The following is a 20,782-nucleotide window of genomic DNA, read 5'->3' as shown; positions in this document are numbered from 1 at the left end:
ACAGGGAGTACAGCGCTGTGCTTTATGCTGGCGATACTTACCCCAGCAGGGCTGAAGCAGGGAGTACAGCGCTGTACTTTATGCTGGCGATACTTACCCCAGCAGGGCTGAAGCAGGGAGTACAGTGCTGTGCTTTATGCTGGCGATACTTACCCCAGCAGGGCTGAAGAAGGGAGTACAGCGCTGTGCTTGATGCTGGCGATACTTACCCCAGCAGGGCTGAAGCAGGGAGTACAGCGCTGTGCTTGATGCTGGCGATACTTACCCCAGCAGGGCTGAAGCAGGGAGTACAGCGCTGTGCTTGATGCTGGCGATACTTACCCCAGCAGGGCTGAAGCAGGGAGTACAGTGCTGTGCTTGATGCTGGCGATACTTACCCCAGCAGGGCTGAAGCAGGGAGTACAGCGCTGTGCTTGATGCTGGCGATACTTACCCCAGCAGGGCTGAAGCAGGGAGTACAGCGCTGTGCTTGATGCTGGCGATACTTACCCCAGCAGGGCTGAAGCAGGGAGTACAGCGCTGTGCTTGATGCTGGCAGTACTTACCCCAGCAGGGCTGAAGCAGGGAGTACAGTGCTGTGCTTGATGCTGGCGATACTTACCCCAGCAGGGCTGAAGCAGGGAGTAAAGTGCTGTGCTTGATGCTGGCGATACTTACCCCAGCAGGGCTGAAGCAGTGAGTACAGCGCTGTGCTTTATGCTGGCGATACTTACCCCAGCAGGGCTGAAGCAGGGAGTACAGCGCTGTACTTTATGCTGGCGATACTTACCCCAGCAGGGCTGAAGCAGGGAGTACAGCGCTGTGCTTTATGCTGGCGATACTTACCCCAGCAGGGCTGAAGCAGGGAGTACAGTGCTGTGCTTTATGCTGGCGATACTTACCCCAGCAGGGCTAGGCGACAGGGAGTACAGCGCTGTGCTTTATGCTGGCGATACTTACCCCAGCAGGGCTGAAGCAGGGAGTACAGCGCTGTGCTTTATGCTGGCGATACTTACCCCAGCAGGGCTAGGCGACAGGGAGTACAGCGCTGTGCTTTATGCTGGCGATACTTACCCCAGCAGGGCTGAAGCAGGGAGTACAGCGCTGTACTTTATGCTGGCGATACTTACCCCAGCAGGGCTGAAGCAGGGAGTACAGTGCTGTGCTTTATGCTGGCGATACTTACCCCAGCAGGGCTGAAGCAGTGAGTACAGTGCTGTGCTTGATGCTGGCGATACTTACCCCAGCAGGGCTGAAGCAGGGAGTACAGCGCTGTGCTTTATGCTGGCGATACTTACCCCAGCAGGGCTGAAGCAGGGAGTACAGTGCTGTGCTTTATGCTGGCGAAACTTACCCCAGCAGGGCTAGGCGACAGGGAGTACAGCGCTGTGCTTTATGCTGGCGATACTTACCCCAGCAGGGCTGAAGCAGGGAGTACAGCGCTGTGCTTTATGCTGGCGTTACTTACCCCAGCAGGGCTAGGCAACAGGGAGTACAGCGCTGTGCTTTATGCTGGCGATACTTACCCCAGCAGGGCTGAAGCAGGGAATACAGTGCTGTGCTTTATGCTGGCGATACTTACCCCAGCAGGGCTAGGCGACAGGGAGTACAGCGCTGTTCTTTATGCTGGCGATACTTACCCCAGCAGGGCTGAAGCAGGGAGTACAGCGCTGTACTTTATGCTGGCGATACTTACCCCAGCAGGGCTGAAGCAGGGAGTACAGCGCTGTGCTTGATGCTGGCGATACTTGCCCCAGCAGGGCTGAAGCAGGGAGTACAGCGCTGTACTTTATGCTGGCGATACTTACCCCAGCAGGGCTGAAGCAGGGAGTACAGCGCTGTGCTTGATGCTGGCGATACTTACCCCAGCAGGGCTGAAGCAGGGAGTACAGCGCTGTGCTTGATGCTGGCGATACTTACCTCAGCAGGGCTCAAGCAGGGAGTACAGCGCTGTGCTTGATGATGGCGATACTTACCCCAGCAGGGCTGAAGCAGGGAGTACAGCGCTGTGCTTTATGCTGGCGATACTTCCCCCAGCAGGGCTGAAGCAGGGAGTACAGCGCTGTGCTTTATGCTGGCGATACTTACACCAGGAGGGGTAACAGAGGTTTTTAAATGCAAAGTGCTGGCCAGATGCTGCACGGTGGTGAGGTTTGGGGTTCCCATTCCTGCCAGCCTCTGGAGCTTGGCCAGTTGCATTTTTTGCAGCAAAGTTTAGGGCTCTCTTAAAGTTGCCCGGTCAGTGCCCAGAGAATAGAACTGGGTCTTCGAATCGTTACATCTTCGACACAAGCTAGACAATGGCTTATTTCACTCAAAGGAAACTGGCCGATATAAAAAATCCAAACGTGCAGCCAGGGCTCTAATTTCACCTCAAAATCGTACTTAGACTATGTCATGGCATATCAAAAAATGCTTAGAAGTGGTGACGTATTAAATACACACCACACTTTCCTGGACCACAAGATGACGACACTCTCACTCTGTCCCTCTTCTCACAAGTGCAGTTAAAGTTAATGTTGCCAGAAACCGTATAATGTGGTCTGGAGGAAAGAGCAAAGCTATGGATAACACTGTCTCAGCAAATGAAGATGCTCTCGACCCTTGGCTGGCCTTCCGTGATCGGAATATTGAGCTCAGGGTGAATAATGTACACGCCCAGAGGCCAAATACATCAGCGTGGGGACCAGGGAAGCCAATCTTTCTAAATCCGATCCTGTGATCCTGTACTGCAGAGCCAAGGCGCAGATCAGGAAACAATAGAATGTATCGCCAAATCAGAAAAAAAGCAGAATTGAACTTCTTAGCTATTAGTTATACAAATTAGCTGATCCATCATAAACATTCTTTAAACAACTCAAATTGGTTATTACTATTTAGAATTTTGAGTAAAATGTTGAGAATTTTAGAATCTCGTGTATATGCAACTAAGATATGTCTGTAACAAGCGCCACGAAGCACCCGGGCTGACGTGCGTCTACAAATCTGAATTAAATAAAAAAATAAAAGAGTAACAACAATAAAAAATGCTGGCCTTGTTTAAGGGATTCTCTGGCAGGATCTACATCTATAGCTTTAAATGCTGTCTCTGAAACACAATGGGTGGCACATATTACACAATGATATGTTGTAACAGATGTAAGAACTAATGTAGTCAGTTATATTCCCCGCCACAAGGTTGTGGTGAGGGATTTGATGCAGAGGACATACCTATGCTGGTTCTATGTCCTATCATCGCCAGGCATTTCAAAGCCTGCAATCTAAACGGGTGTGAAATAACCAAAACCTTTTTCTTTTTCTTTGGGGTTCGGGGGTGCCCCCCAAATGTCCCCTTCCGCACCTATTTTTTACTATACCAGAACCCCCAACCAATTATCTGGCCTTTCCCACCCCCCAAAAAAAAATTTGGTGAAGTTTCTCGTTATTCTGTACACATTTAAATTGCAGGCTTTGAAATGTCTGCCCATAACTGTGGGTCAGAGTGTTGTAGGAATTGTTTATTTCTTTCTAATGCGCATAGCCCGCAGGCATCAGGGCGCAACATTTACACAAGGACATTTCTGAGACAAGACAGAAAATTCAGGTTCAGAAGGATCAAGCGAAGAGTAAGGGTTTCATCTTTTTCCTGAAAACAGTCAGCAGTTATTCCTTACAAAGGCTCTCCGGAAGGGCATTCCAAGCCATAGCAGCTCTAACCAGGAAAGAATTGCCCTTTCCTCTCGTTCTACTCACCCGGGGAACTGTGTGTAGGTGTGCTGCACTGGAGTGCTGTGTTCTGCTTGGTTTGTGCCCGGTTAGTGATTGTGTTAGATATTCCGGGGACTTGTCATATAGGCATTTGTGGGTGTAAAGACCGGTGGGGGGGTCTGTACTTCCGCTCTCTACATGGTAGAGGAGAGGCACAGAGGACCCCAGCCAAGATTCTCTATTACGGTAGCGATGGACGAGCAATCAAGGCCTAGCTTCTCAGGAGGTGATGCAGGCTGGTGCTTAAGTACAGTGTATCCCCAAGTCCCCACAAAGGAATGTCCACACACTGTATTACTGAAAACACAGTCTTTATATAATTAATATTCAAGGGTTATGTACACTTATCACAATAACGCACTTTGTGCTCAGGAAAATCAATAATGGTAAATATCTACAATTCTAAAGTGGTACCACTAATATTAGATCTCATTAAAGTGCATTCACAATACTGTCACAATGGCACACAGATCAATAAGAAGGAAACCAGCAATAGAGAGAGGAGAGATAACAGATGGTTGAAGCAATAGGCAGAATACTGGCCCTTGCTACTGGACACAGTTCTGTGTGGAGATCCCCCCACCTGGGCAACCTGTAAAATAAAGAGATATAACACAAGCCCAGTCCATATGTTGTTCAATAGTCTTATTCTCTCCTACAATGTTTTTACCCCCCCAATGTACCTGGTGGAGTCGAGTTCTTCGAAGAGGCGTCGACAGATCCTTCTTGAGTGACCCCCTTTAAAGCAGGAGTCACGGATCGTCGAGAGGCGTCGAGAAGCGTCGAGGAACTCGGTGTTCGGTGTCGGGGAATCGACGGCCCTTCTTGAATGCCTTCCCTTTCAAGCGGGAGACACGGGGCGTCGAACGTCCGACAACAAACGGGGTCGAACGGCGTCAATGAGGCGGCAGGCTTTGATCCGAGCGGTGCTCGTCGGCGTCGAGACGTCGGCGTCCTGCGAGGAAGAGGCGTGCGGGGCACCTCGGCGACACTAGTTCTGGACCGCAAAGATTGGGAATGACGGTGGCCCAACAAGGGCGTCGAGTCGCTCGAGTCTTTGGGGTCGTGAGGTGGCGGGAAACCCACCGGCGGATTCTCCTCGGCGCGTTGGTCGTCCTCGACTTTCTCCGGCAGGACAAAAGCGGTCGACGATGCGGAAGAGGGAGTCCTTTGGTTCAAATGTTCTTAGGCAAGGAGCGGACGGCTCCGGTTGTCGGCGGCACGGCGTCAAGTGGTTCCCACGGCTGGGCAACACAACTTCGACGGGCCTCCAGCGGTTACACAAACCTGCGAACCCTGGTCGACAGCAATGGACTTCGACAGCGTCGATGTCCGGGTGCTTCACTTCGATCTCCTCGGCGGTCCCGTCTCGGGTCGGCAGCCTTTCGAGGGTCTGACTTCCAGGGCGCTTCGGCGAAGATTCGGTGGTGCTCGATGGTCCCTCGGAGCACGGGAAGAGGGCGCCTAGCCAGGTCCTCTCTCGGGTCAGTCCTCGACGAACACGGCAGCCTTCGGATCGGTCGAAGCAAATGCAGCAGCAAGTCTTCTTCTTCCAGCTGGGCGTCGAGGGTCAGCAAATCCAGTTACTCTTGAGTGGAGACTCAGCTTCTGAACGCTTCTGAACAATTTCCAGTGGTGAGAGATCCCCAGATATACTATTCTGCCTCTCATCCACACTGCTGGCACACACACAGCAGCCAATCACGCAGAAGGGCATTCATGCAGTCAGTCAGCCAATCAGGCACACAGTGCATTCCGGCCACACTCCTCCCTTTCAGACACTCACAACAAGGAATGTGGATTGGGACAAGTACCCAGCCATTCAACACTACACACTGCATTCAGGCCAGTTTCGGGCAGGGCTGTCTCAGTCTTTGTCTCACATGCCAGAAACCAGACAACCACAGCAAGGAGTGTATATTGGTCACACACTCCATTCACCCAGGTCCCACCCACAGGAGGTACCCACAACATACAGTCACTGGGAAGGCTCCAGTCAGTCTAGCTGGGCCTTCACAACAACACCATATATGGAACTTCCACCCAACAGCCAGTCAGGGGGAAGGGACAGAGTCAGGGCATCCCAGGACTTTGGGAAAACAAGGTAAGAGGCAATAGAAAGCAAGAGGCCACAGGGGCCATCTTGTTTTCCATCAGGAATCAACTGATTCCAATGGCAGGGCCTGGGTATCCCAAAATGGAGGACACCCAGAGCACCTGTCAATTTCAGCATGGAGCTGCCACCAGCCCATACCCTGCTCTGTGGGCCACCCACAGGTGCCCAAAAACATACACTAGGGGCACAGGGTTGTACCCCTTACCCATGGGTGCCATAAGGGTATCCCATGGGTCTGTTCACCAAACCAAAAGAGAGAGCTGCACTGCCAGGAGTCCCACATGGACTCCTGGGCAGAAAACACGACAGAACACACGATAAAAAGCAGTAAAGGACAAGGATTCAGAGGCCCTGTCCCTCTGATGCATTTCCAGCATCACAGTGGGTCAGGGAGGGGATTTTAAATTGAATCCTTTTTTCAACAGGCAGCCAGTGAAGGTCCCTTCGATAGCTGGCAACATGCTCTTTCCTGGGGATATTGTGTATTACTCTGACTGCGTCATTTTGAAGGTCCCTTCGATAGCTGGCAACATGATCTTTCCTGGGGATATTGTGTATTACTCTGACTGTGATGTTGTGAATTATCTGGAGTCTAGGCATGCTCTCCTCACTAGCCTCACCAAGAAGAGCATTACAATGGTCCAGACGAGGCATGTTAATAGCTCTTACCAGAGTTTGCAATTCTTATGAGAGACCAGGGGATTTATTTGGTGCAACACTTTAAGGTGGTACTTAACGTTGTAGAGGTGGACCCAAGTACCCCCACTCAAAGCTCCACCCCCATGTTGCCAATATGTTGGGAGCCAGAGTGTGAGACACGTTCTGTACCAATGAGAATACCTATACCACAAAGAATCATGGAAGCAAGGTTCCCATTGGGAAAACCACATATGCATTTGTGAATATATAATGGCCATTTTAATAAAATCCCGGAGGAAGTGGGGCGAGCGAACATGGAAGAAGACTGGTGACGTCATGCAGAGTGGAGACGAGGCACCCAGAAGAAGCTGATGTGTGTTGACATTCTATAGAAGCAAAGAAGAAGGTGTTAAAGATGAGCAACATTTCCGGTTTGAGATGAAGATGCTCATGCTACAGAAATGATAAAGAAGATACCAAGTCATTTTATACTTGTACAGATCCAGCAACGCAAGTAGGGCAAAGAATTCTTAAGGCTGACAACGTAGTAAATAGATTGCGGCGATGCGCCAATGTATATGCATAGGAATGAATGAACAATGGATATTCCACAACACACTTTTGCAGAGTCTGGACCCCGTGAGCAGAAAGGCTTTTCAGTGTGGCATAGTTTGAAAAGATCTAATGAACGAAGTTGAATCCAAGAAAGGCGTGGCTGGCCCAGCACCGAGAAGTCAAGGCCAACGAGAGCCTGGATGTTCATGCAGATGCTACAATTAACTTGTGAAAAGAACAAACTCCTGTTTGAGGTGAGGTGCAAGAACATTGAAGACGTCAGAGGGTTTTCATTTAATAGAGTTTAATACAGCAAAAGGCTCTGAAACATGGTCTCCAGTCACATGGTCGATGAAAATAGACACTGAAGTTAAGTTGTATCGAAACCAAGAGACAAGTGTGCCTACACTCCCTTTTATTCCCAGGCACAGAGAACAGTCACAAGGCCCGTGTTCAAAGGCTAATTGACTGGCAGACAGCAAGGGTGATGATTGTTGGCGGGCTAATGAGGTGGGAAGCTATGGTTATGAGCAGCCCACCAGCCCCTGGGTGCCAGCCTGCGTGCTGCTAGTGTGTGTGGAATATTACAGAGGGGTACGAGAGTGCCAACCAATTATAGAGGGCCACGTAATGAAGAGTCCTATAGTCTGTGTAACCAATGGGATGTCGTGTATATGATGACGTTCGTAGTAACTTGTATTAGAGGAGGGCTTAGTTGCCCCACCTGATGTTAGAGACCCAATCACTTTCCTGACAAGTATGGAACGTATACCTAGATGTTCCCTTTAAGCCTGTCACTCTCCCAAATAGGTTTTTGTAGTTTGCCAAGTAGATTGATGTCAATGATGATGCGCTTTTACTATATAATCTGTGTTTTTTTATGAAACTCGCTGAGTGAAAAGATCGAGCGAGTTTGTTGATATTCGTTGTAATCCCTGTATTAGACAATTGAAAAGAAAACAGCTTTACTTTGCCAACTTCCTGAGTCGGTCTGATTTTTAGGTTTGATTATATTCTGCATCCCCATCTATCTCAGAGTATTGCTACCTGGTTTTAAAGGGTCTAGTGTTGGATGCTCAGGTTCAGCATTTTTAAAAATATTGTTGAAATGTTCATTGGAGCTCCAGGATGCTTCCAGCACTGTGCCCAGCGTCTTGACTTTCCATCACTGCAATGAGGCAGCCCGAGTAAGCTTGGCTTAGTTGGTCCCTTGCTTGTTTTGTGCCAAAGATCATAAGTTCCATTTTTGATCCATTGACACACATCCAGATTTTTACCATCCATTTTCGAATAAATGAGTAGTTGGAATTAAGGTTGGCGAAGTCAGTCGAGTAGTCTCCACAGAGGTCCATTATCAGCTGGAAATCATCAGCATAGTTCGCAAAATGTAGGCCCTTTGTTTCCAGCTGTTCACACAGTGGTGTTATATATGTATTTAAAAAGGGATGGTGAAATACATGCCCTTGAGGAACTCCGTATTTGATAAAGGCTGACTTGGAGCAAGCCCTTCCCCAACACATTTTGGAGCATCTCTCATTCAGGAAGGATTCTATCCACTCAGTGACATCACTGGAACACTTCCCTGTAGAAGCTAATGTTTGGAGCATGTTGGAGTGGTCCAGCAAATCAAAACCAGCTGAGAGGTCCAAAAGGTACAACAGCCCAGCATTTGGGATTGTAAATTAATCAAGGCATTTCTGTCCCATGATAATTCCTAAAATCTGACTGTTTAGGATGAAAAATCTCTGATGCCGCAAAATGGCACTGCAGTTGTAAGGTGTTAGGCATAATCCTGTGCAGTTCCCTTAGGGAGCACTACAGAAGATTAAGACTACAGGTATGAGCAATAAATCCCCTTTGGTATTAGTTTGTACCACAAAGATTTACAGGCCGATTCATGGAATTATTAGTGCGGCGCAAGTGGCCAAAAACGTGCGATTCGCAGAGGAATAGCAAAAATCGCAGTGCAAGTGCGAAATTCGCACGAAAAGCAGCGCACATCGATTCATGGAAGGCCGTGCGCGAGAAAAGCATCGGATGTGCGCTAAAAAAGTGCGCGGCGCACAGGTCATCTAACAGCGTGCGCCAGGCCACAGCGAAAATCGCACATAGCGCGGCGCACACAACAAAAGTAGGTGGAACACGGGGCGTAACACTCGGAATGGGGAACAACTCGCCAAAATGTGGGCGTCACGGGGGAAGTACAGGGTGCAAGTGCGCGGAACGCCCACACGCTCGCCTACAACACGTATTCATGGAATCGAATAGGGCAAAACAGCGCACGGTCAAACCAGCGCACAAGCACAAACACGTCCGCCACAAAAAAGCAGGCGGTAGCGACCCTGCGCCTGTAATAAATGTGCGCCAAAAGGTGCGCCAACAAATAGCACCTATATACAGCTATGATGAATGGCCTATACTGTCGGCCTCCAGGACAAATGACGTGCAAAGGGGTACGCCACAAACACGGACACCCGCTGACTGAAAAATAACGTGTGCATGTATTTCGGGGTGCGCGGGAAGTTCCTCACGCGATTGCCCTGTGTACGTGTATTTCGGGGTGCGCGGGAAGTTTCACACGCGATTTCACTGGGTACGTGGATTACAGGGGTGCGCGGGAAGTTCCTCACGCGATTGCCCTGTGTACGTGTATTTTGGGGTGCGCGGGAAGTTTCACACGCGATTTCACTAGGTACGTGGATTACAGGGGTGCATGGGAAGTTCCTCACGCGATTGCCCTGTTTACGTGTATTTCGGGGTGCGCGGGAAGTTTCACACGCAATTTCACTGGGTACGTGGATTCCAGGGGTGCGTGGGAAGTTCCACACACGATTAGACTGGGTATGTGGATTTCAGGGGTGCGCGGGAAGTTCCACACGCGATTTGGCTCGGTACGTTGATTTCAGGGGTGCGCAGGAACGTGGATTTCAGGGGTGCGCGGGAAGTTCCACACGCGAATTGGCTGAGTGGGTCCTCACATATGTTCCCTGTACACCCTCCACGGCCCCTGCAGGCAGCCGACACCACAGGGGACTACCCTGCACACCTGCTCATGTTCCCCTGCACCCCCACCCCCCAGCAGTCAGGGGCACCCTCCACCAGGCCCCCACTCATGTCACCCAGCACCCCCACCCCCCAGCAGTCAGGGTCACCCTCCACCAGGCCCCCACTCATGTCTCCCATCACCCCCAGCCCCCAGCACTTTGGGGCACCCTCCACCAGGCCCCCACTCATGTCTCCCACCCACCCCCACCCCCCAGCACTGTGGGGCACCCTCCACCAGGCCCCCACTCATGTCTCCCACCACCCCCACCCCCCAGCACTGTGGGGCACCCTCCACCAGGCCCCCACTCATGTCTCCCACCACCCCCACCCCCCAGCACTGTGGGTCACCCTCCACCAGGCCCCCACTCATGTCACCCAGCACCCCCACCCCCCAGCAGTCAGGGGCACCCTCCACCAGGCCCCCACTCATGTCTCCCATCACCCCCACCCCCCAGCACTGTGAGGCACCCTCCACCAGGCCCCCACTCATGTCTCCCACCCATCCCCACCCCCCAGCACTGCGGGGCACCTGCCAGCAGGCCCCCACACATGTCACCCAGCACCCCCACCCCCCAGCACTTCAGGGAAACCCTCCACCAGGCCCACACTCATGTCTCCCAGCACCCCCACCCCCCAGCAGTGCAGGGACACCCTCCAAAAGGCCCACACATATGTCACCCAGCACCCCCACCCCCCCAGCAGTGCAGGGACACCCTCCACCAGGCCCCCACTCATCTCTCCCACCCACCCCCACCCCCCAGCACTGTGGGGCACCCTCCATCAGGCCCCCACTCATGTCTCCCACCACCCCCACCCCCCAGCACTGTGGGGCACCCTCCACCAGGCCCCCACTCATGTCTCCCACCACCCCCACCCCCCAGCACTGTGGGACACCCTCCACCAGGCCCCCACTCATGTCTCCCACCACCCCCACCCCCCAGCACTGTGGGGCACCCTCCACCAGGCCCCCACTCATGTCTCCTACCCACCCCCACCCCCAGCACTGTGGGGCACCTGCTAGCAGGCCCTCACACATGTCACCAAGCACCCCACCCCCCAGCACTGCAGGGACACCCTCCACCAGGCCCACACTCATGTCTTCCAGCACCCCCACCCCCCAGCAGTGCAGGGACACCCTCCACCAGGCCCACACTCATGTCTCCCACCACCCCCACCCCCCAGCACTGTGGGACACCCTCCACCAGGCCCCCACTCATGTCTCCCACCACCCCCACCCCCCAGCACTGTGGGGCACCCTCCACCAGGCCCCCACTCATGTCTCCTACCCACCCCCACCCCCAGCACTGTGGGGCACCTGCTAGCAGGCCCCCACACATGTCACCAAGCACCCCCACCCCCCAGCACTGCAGGGACACCCTCCACCAGGCCCACACTCATGTCTCCCAGCACCCCCACCCCCCAGCAGTGCAGGGACACCCTCCACCAGGCCCACACTCATGTCATCCAGCACCCCCACCCCCCCAGCAGTCAGGGACACCCTCCACCAGGCCCCCACTCATGTCTCCCACCCACCCCCACCCCCCAGCAGTCAGCGGCGCCCTCCACCAGGCCCCCATTCATGTCACCCAGCACCCCCAGCAGTCATGGGCACCCTCCACAAGGCCCCCACTCATGTCACCAAGCACCCCCACCCCCCAGCAGTCATGGGTACCCTCCACCAGGCCCCCACTCATGTCACCCAGCACCCCCACCCCCCAGCAGTCAGGGGCACCCTCCACCAGGCCCCCACTCATGTCACCAGGCACCCCCACCCCCCAACAGTCAGGGGCACCCTCCACCAGGCCCCCACTCATGTCTCCCATCACCCCTACCCCCCAGCACTGTGGGGCACCCTCCACCAGGCCCCCACTCATGTCTTCCACCCACCCCCACCCCCCAGCACTGTGGGGCACCTGCCAGCAGGCCCCCACTCATGACTACCCGCACCCCCACCCCCCAGCAGTCAGGGGCACCCTCCACCAGGCCCCCACTCATGTCTCCACCCACCCCCACCCCCCAGCAGTCAGGGGCACCCTCCACCAGGCCCCACTCATGTCACCCAGCACCCCCACCCGCCAGCACTGCAGGGACACCTTCCACCAGGCCCCCACTCATGTCTCCCACCACCCCCACCCCGCAGCACTGTGGGGCACCCTCCACCAGGCCCCCACTCATGTCTCCCACCACCCCTACCCCCCAGCACTGTGGGGCACCCTCCACCAGGCCCCCACTCATGTCACCCAGCACCCCCACCCCCCAGCAGTCAGGGGCACCCTCCACCAGGCCCCCACTCATGTCTCCCATCACCCCCACCCCCCAGCACTGTGGGGCACCCTCCACCAGGCCCCCACTCATGTCACCCACCCACCCCCACCCCCCAGCACTGTGGGGCACCTGCCAGCAGGCCCCCACACATGTCACCCAGCACCCCCACCCCCCAGCACTGCAGGGACACCCTCCACCAGGCCCACACTCATGTCTCCCAACAATCCCACCCCCCAGCAGTGCAGGGACACCCTCCACCAGGCACACACTCATGTCACCCAGCACCCCCACCCCCCCCAGCAGTGCAGGGACACCCTCCACCAGGCCCCCACTCATGTCTCCCATCACCCCACACCCCAGCACTGTGGGGCACCCTCCACCAGGCCCGCACTCATGTCTCCCACCCACCCCCACCCTCCAGCACTGTGGGGCACCTGCCAGCTGGCCCCCACACATGTCACCCAGCACCCCCACCCCCCAGCACTGCAGGGACACCCTCCACCAGGCCCACACTCATGTCACCCAGCACCCCCACCCCCCAGCACTGCAGGGACACCCTCCACCAGGCCCCCACTCATGTCTCCCACCACCCCCACCCCCCAGCACTGTGGGGCACCCTCCACCAGGCCCCCACTCATGTCTCCCACCACCCCCACCCCACAGCATTGTGGGGCACCCTCCACCAGGCCCCCACTCATGTCACCCAGCACCCCCACCCCCCCCAGCAGTGCAGGGACACCCTCCACCAGGCCCCCACTCATGTCTCCCATCACCCCACACCCCAGCACTGTGGGGCACCCTCCACCAGGCCCGCACTCATGTCTCCCACCCACCCCCACCCTCCAGCACTGTGGGGCACCTGCCAGCTGGCCCCCACACATGTCACCCAGCACCCCCACCCCCCAGCACTGCAGGGACACCCTCCACCAGGCCCACACTCATGTCACCCAGCACCCCCACCCCCCAGCACTGCAGGGACACCCTCCACCAGGCCCCCACTCATGTCTCCCACCACCCCCACCCCCCAGCACTGTGGGGCACCCTCCACCAGGCCCCCACTCATGTCTCCCACCACCCCCACCCCACAGCATTGTGGGGCACCCTCCACCAGGCCCCCACTCATGTCACCCAGCACCCCCACCCCCCAGCAGTCAGGGGCACCCTCCACCAGGCCCCCACTCATGTCTCCCACCCACCCCCACCCCCCAGCACTGTGGGGCACCTGCCAGCTGGCCCCCACTCATGTCTCCCAGCACCCCCACCCCCAGCACTGCAGGGACACCCTCCACCAGGCCCCCACTCATGTCACCCAGCACCCCCACCCCCCAGCACTGCAGGGACACCCTCCACCAGGTCCCCACTCATGTCTCCCACCACCCCCACCCCCCAGCACTGTGGGGCACCCTCCACCAGGCCCCCACTCATGTCTCCCCCCACCCCCACCCCCCAGCACTGTGGGGCACCCTCCACCAGGCCCCCACTCATGTCACCCAGCACCCCCACCCCCCAGCAGTCAGGGGCACCCTCCACCAGGCCCCCACTCATGTCTCCCATCAACCCCACCCCCCAGCAGTCAGGGGCACCCTCCACCAGGCCCCCACTCATGTCTCCCACCACCCCCACCCCCCAGCACTGTGGGGCACCCTCCACCAGGCCCCCACTCATGTCTCCCACCCACCCCCACCCCCAGCACTGTGGGGCACCTGCCAGCAGGCCCCCACACATGTCACCCAGCACCCCCACCCCCCAGCACTGTGGGGCACCCTCCACCCGGCCCCCACTCATGTCTCCCACCACCCCCACCCCCCAGCACTGTGGGGCACCCTCCACCAGGCCCCCACTCATGTCTCCCACCACCCCCACCCCCCAGCACTGTGGGGCACCCTCCACCAGGCCCCCACTCATGTCTTCCACCACCCCCACCCCCCAGAACTGTGGGGCACCCTCCACCAGGCCCCCACTCATGTCTCCCACTACCCCCACCCCCCAGCACTGTGGGGCACCCTCCACCAGGCCCCCACTCATGTCTCCCACCCACCCCCACCCCCCAGCACTGTGGGGCACCTGCCAGCAGGCCCCCACACATGTCACCCAGCACCCCCACCCCCCAGCACTGTGGGGCACCCTCCACCAGGCCCCCACTCATGTCTCCCACCACCCCCACCCTCCAGCACTGTGGGGCACCCTCCACCAGGCCCCCACTCATGTCTCCTACCACCCCCACCCCCCAGCACTGTGGGGCACCCTCCACCAGGCCCCCACTCATGTCTCCCACCACCCCCACCCCCCAGCACTGTGGGGCACCCTCCACCAGGCCCCCACTCATGTCTCCCACCCACCCCCACCCCCCAGCACTGTGGGGCACCTGCCAGCAGGCCCCCACACATGTCACCCAGCACCCCCACCCCCCAGCACTGTGGGGCACCCTCCACCAGGCCCCCACTCATGTCTCCCACCACCCCCACCCTCCAGCACTGTGGGGCACCCTCCACCAGGCCCCCACTCATGTCTCCTACCACCCCCACCCCCCAGCACTGTGGGGCACCCTCCACCAGGCCCCCACTCATGTCTCCCACCACCCCCACCCCCCAGCACTGTGGGGCACCCTCCACCAGGCCCACACTCATGTTCCCCTGTACCCAGGTCCTCACAATCCCCAATCATGTGTGTTATGGTCAGCCTCCACAGCCAAAAGGCCCTACCAAGTAACCCATTCACCCACATGGAAAAGGCAATTACATGTAACACCCCCAATGCTCATTATGCAAATGAACCCATGTCCATCACACACAATGGTTGCAATTGAATGGGAAAACACCCAACATGACATGCATGAAACCAATCAGATGATACCACACATTGAAGTATGAAAACAAAATTGTATTAAAAAATATTGAATGCAAATAAAATCAAACAAACTACAATGTCAATGAAAAAAAAAGAAAAGCTGCATGTCCGTCAAAAAAAGAAAACTACAAATCACAATTCCAAAAAATGTTGTTCAACGTCACATTAAAAATAAATTCAATCCTAGTGAGAAAAATAAATGCAAAAACCATTGCTCCATGGTGAATAAATAAAAAATAAAAAAATAAAACAATCCAATGAAGAACTATATACAAAAAAATGCAACTATATACTATCTAAAATGCAACTATATACAAAAAGTGGAGCAGGGTCCGTCGACTCCAAATCATAAGAAGAAACAAATTAAACCTAAAACTAAATAACTATATACAAAAGCGGCGGGCAAGTCCAGCGGCTCACTCCGTGGTGTTCCGGGCCAGGGCATCATCGAACTCCTCATCGATGTCCCGGAGGCGGTCCTGTTCCATGGCCCCGAGGGTCCGCAGGGACGACTCCATCTCCTCCTCCAACCTCCTGCGGATTGCCTCGAGGCACTCGGCCCGCCTCAGGGCCCTCCGCATGGAGTTCTCCGCCCTGACCATTGTGAGCCGCGCCTCTTCCGCCCGCCGCCGCTCCGCACCTATCGCATGGCCCAACCGCTGCCACACGGAAGACACTTCCCGTCCTGGGTCCTCCTGCCCTCCGGCCGATGCCTGCCCCTCCGATGTTGTTGGCCCAGAGCCATGATGCCTCCCACGTTGACTCCGCTGCTGCCTCCGACGCAACTGCCTCTGCCAGCACGATGGCATCCAGGCTGATGGAATCCACCGACGCCGTCGTGCCCGTGCCCTGCCTGATGATGCCGGCACATCCTCCATCTGCTGGGGTCCAGTTGCTGTGGCGTCCACCCCGCTGGGCCTCCGACTCCCGACTGTGGCAGGGATGGGATCTCCACCAAGCTGGCTGCATTGGTCAGGGCAGGTACACAGGGGGCCCTGGTGGCATCTGGGCCGGAAGACGGCAAGGAGAACGACCAGCGTATAGCCTCCACAGAGGAGAAGAGGGCCGCCAGATTGGCCGACATATGCAGGAAACCCCCGAACATGGAGGTTCCCAAATGGGCCATGTCGGCACGGTGCTCTTCGTGATGCCGTGCATGCTCCTCCCGGGAAGCATGCATGGCATCACGAATGACACCCGTGCGCAACGTGACACCAATCAGGACCTTCTCCATACGCACAGGGGTCCCCTCGTCCGCAGGTGGAGGGGAGTCAGATGACATGGACATCCCCTCTACCTGCGGACGGGCCTGGGACAGGGCATCCCTGCTGGTGCATGGTGGTGCACTCACAGGGTCAGGGACAGCGACATGCACAGGCCCCTCCACGGTGACCTGTGCTGCCTCCTGCCCCTGGCCCTGGACTGCACCACTTGCACCAGCAGGGATGCCCCCACCAGGCCCCATGTGCTCCTCAGTGGCGGCCTCCTCCTCCTCTGTGGAAACCACCAACCTGGATGGCTCCTCACCGTCTTTCGCCGTAGCAGGCCCCTGTGTGGGCTCATCCACCCTTTCCGCTGCAGCCGTGGGGGCATCCCCGCCGCCTTGCTCCACAGCGCCGTCTCCGCCCTCTTCTTCACTAGCCGCTGCGTAGAGGGAGACATAGAACACAAGCATCAGGGTACTGTACAATGGTCCCCTAGACAGGAAGCAATAGCAGATGAGTGCAACTGTCAAACTACACTTCCATCATGTCCCTCCACAACACATGGGTCAGTCCAGGCAAAACACACACAGTAACAGGCATGGTGCATGCCATGGACATTTCCATACATGTCCAATGGACTCTTGAAACATACAATGTCATGGAACTCACATGCATCATGGGTCATGCCTATCACATGCACACACATCACCCCAGTCACATCCATCTGGCCTCGTACACCCCAAACACAGTGGATACAAGGATAACTAGGTTGCATCAGTGAATCTGTACATTGTCACAGACATGTGTCATGCATCCATGGCATTCACAAGTCACAGACACGCAGGTCAGGCACACAGACATGGCTACCATATATGTACCTGGCATCAGCACCCATCCTTCACCCCCATCCATGTCCAGGTACAGAGACTGGCATGCACTCATGTCCTAAATCTGCATAGGGCTCCCCATGCCGCATTTCAACACATGCAACAACCATGTGGGTCACACATCACTGGTCGCACATGCATTACCATGATGTCCCTGCACACATACATGCATACATGCCCAATGTCACACATACAGGCAAGTATCAGACAACCAGCACACCGCAACATGCCCTGTCTCACACAGTAATGCTTGGACACTTACCGCTCAACTCCAGACGCCTCCCTCTCAAGGACCTGGGCGTGGAGCGCTGGGCGTACGCGTTCCAGGTTCCTCATCTGGATGGAACTCATGCGGCCCCGGCCCCCCTCCACGAGGTGCCGGGTCTTCACGAGGGTCCTGGACCTCAAGTCCTCCCAGCGCTTCTTGACCTTCTTGATGGTGCAGGTTGCCACCTCCTCCGCGTTGATGGCAACCACACAGTCGGCCCAGATCCTCTCCCGTCCTTCCTTGTTGGCGCGGGACGATCTGAAGAGGGCATCATACTGCCCCAGGACTTGCTCCACCAGGACACCAACTTTGGTGGCAGTGAAGCTGGTGCCCCTCTGCCCCTCTGGCCTGGGGTTGCCACTGGTGCCAGATGTGGAAGTGCCCGACATGGCAACCACAGAGGCAGGAGTGGGTGGGCAACTGGGTCCTGAGGCTGGGCTGTGGAGCGATGGAAAATCAGTAGGGACTCTTTTGTTCCAGCAGGGGTGGTCACAGCAACTGCACCCCTGGCTGACGTGCAGGCAGCAAATAGCAGGGTACGTGGGCAGCAGGCAGTCAGGCAGCAGCAGATGGCAGGTGGGAGCGTGCTCGGGGCTCTGGGGGGCAGTAATACGGCCTTCTGGGCAGGAGCGTGGTCTTCCGTGTGCTTACGCGTGGCCAGCTTGATACGGAGTGATTTACGCGCTAAGGCCCTTTCCTCCAATTACACGAGCTGACACTCGGACGTGCAGTTTTTGGACGTGTACGATGAACATGCACCTGTGTTAAGGGGAACGCCTGCGCGCATCATGTCACAGACGCGTAGGCCCTTTCCTCGGATTATACACATTCACACGCGGACGTGCATTTTTTTCACGCACGCTGAACCACTATGCCCACGTCACGAGGGAAACGCCTGTGCGCGTAACGTCACAGAAGCGCCACGCTCCTGCCCAGAAGGCCAAATTACTGCACCCCCAGAACCCCGAGCACGCTCCCACCTGCCATCTGCTGCTGCCTGACTGCATGCTGCCCACGTACCCTGCTATTTGCTGCCTGCACATCAGCCAGGGGTGCAGTTGCTGTGACCACCCCTGCTGGAACCGAAGACTCCTGACTGGGTTACCATCGCTCCACAGCCCAGCCCCAAGGACCCAGTTGCCCACCCACTCCTGCCTCTGGGGTTGCCATGTCGGGCACACCATCTGGCACCACTGGCAACCCCCAGCCAGAGAGGCAAAGGGCCACCAGCTTCAGTGCCAGGGAAGTTGGTGTCCTGGTGGAGCAAGTCCTAGGGCAGTATGATGCCCTCTTCGGAAGGTTGCGCGCCGACAAGGAAGGACGGACTCGGATCTGGATGGACATCGTGACTGCCATCAACCGGAGGAGGTGGCAGTCCGTGACTACGAACGTGTCAGGAAGCGCTGGGAGGACTTCAGGTCCAGGACCCTCAAGAAGGCCCGGCGCCTCCTGGAGGCAGCGGATGCCAAGGGGCGCCGGGGCTACTTGTCAGAAGATCAGATGAGGGTCCTGGAACGCATATCCCCAGCGCTCCACGTCCAGGTCCTTGAGAGGCAGACCCGTCTGGAGTCGAGCGGTAAGTGTACATGCATACTGATTGTAAGCTGTGTGTGTGGTGGTGTGCCAGGAGTGTGCAGGTTGAACATGTAGTTTTATGTGGGCAAGTATGGGGGGGGTGTACAGGGCCGTGAGGGTGACACATGCAAGGGTTCTCATGTGTGACACATGGATGTTGCTTGTGTGTGTAGGCTTGCATGGCAATGGATGTGGAAGAATGATTGGCAGGTGTGACATGGATGCCGATCTCTACACTGCGACAGTCGGCAGAGGTGTACACATGCATGTAAGTTTGATGGTGTGTGTGCATGTGTAGTGCACTCCCTGTGTTGCATGTGATGTCTGGATGACCTTTGCCTGCTCATGCTGTTGTATGTGAATGGATGGTGCGGGCTGTTGGTATATGGCTGTGGTATAGGTCATGTGTGCGAGTTGAAATGACATGTGTGTTGGGGATTGTGATGGCATGTCTGAGTTTTGCAACTGCCACTCATGTACAACTGTCATGTGTGTATGAGTCCATTGGACAGTGCCCTGATGCCTGTGTTTTATTTCTCCCTGTCTGCACCGTCAACTGATGAAGAGGGCGGAGAAGAAGCTGTGGAGCACAGCGGCAGGGGTCGCACCACCAGCCGGAGACGCAAGGCCCGGCTCCCCTCCCAGGTTTTGATCTCCTCGGGGAGTGAGGAGTCCGGTGCCGCATCCCAGGCCGCAGGTGCCGAGGGGAAGTCCAAGAGGCGGAGGTTGGAGTTGGACTCCTCGGCAGCAGGAGAGGCAGCTGGGACCCCACAGGGCCCGACGGAGGAAGATGGCACGGAGTCATCCAGGTTGGTAGGGGGTATGGTGGAGGAGGAGGCCGTGCAAGCAACAGGGGTGGGGTCTGGAGGTGGGGGTTCCACTGGTGCTAGTGGTGCAGTGCAGGACCAGGGACAGGAGGCAGCACAGGCCGCCGCGGAGGTGCCTGTGTGCAATCCTGTCCCTGCTCCTGTCACTGCATCATCTTGCACCAGCAGAGATGCCCACCTCCAGACCCGTTCTCAGGGAGGGGATAGGCTTACACCAACTGGCCTTCCTCTCCCTGCGGATGTGGCTATCCTGCACCAGGTTGGGCCTGTCCAGGGTGGGGTGGCGTTGCATCAACGGGCCATGCGAGCTGACCTGCAGTCTTTTCAGGGGGAGACTGCACGTCTGTTCGCATGGCTCGTTGACCGCATTGACCCACTGGGATAGCTCACCAGGGCCGGATTCCTCCGTTTCCTGAACCTTGTTCCGACCCCCTCCTCAACGGAACCCCCTATGCCCCAGTCGTCCTCCATGCCATCTTCCCACCCATGTATCACCTGGGTGCCCTGTGGAGCTGCCTCTGACCATGCGGCCAGGCTGGTGGACAACAGATCCCTGCCACAGTCGGGAGTCGGACGTCCAGCAGGGGTGGCCACATCAACGACTGCACCCCAGCTGGAGGAGGATGTGCAGGCAAAATCAGACAGGGCACATGGTCAGCAGCAGCAGCAGCAGCAGGAGGCTGTAGGTGGGAGCCACGATGGCTCGGGGCCTTCGACATCGGAGGGGCAGGCATCGGCCGGAGGGCAGGAGGACCCAGGACGGGAAGTGTCTTCCGTGTGGCAGCGGCTGGGCCACGCCATAGATGCGGAGCGGCAGCGGGCGGAAG

Source organism: Ambystoma mexicanum, chromosome 11, assembly GCF_040938575.1.
Source record: "Ambystoma mexicanum isolate Mex_15411 chromosome 11, UKY_AmexF1_1, whole genome shotgun sequence".
NCBI lineage: Eukaryota > Metazoa > Chordata > Amphibia > Caudata > Ambystomatidae > Ambystoma > Ambystoma mexicanum.
This window is presented reverse-complemented; position numbering follows the sequence as displayed.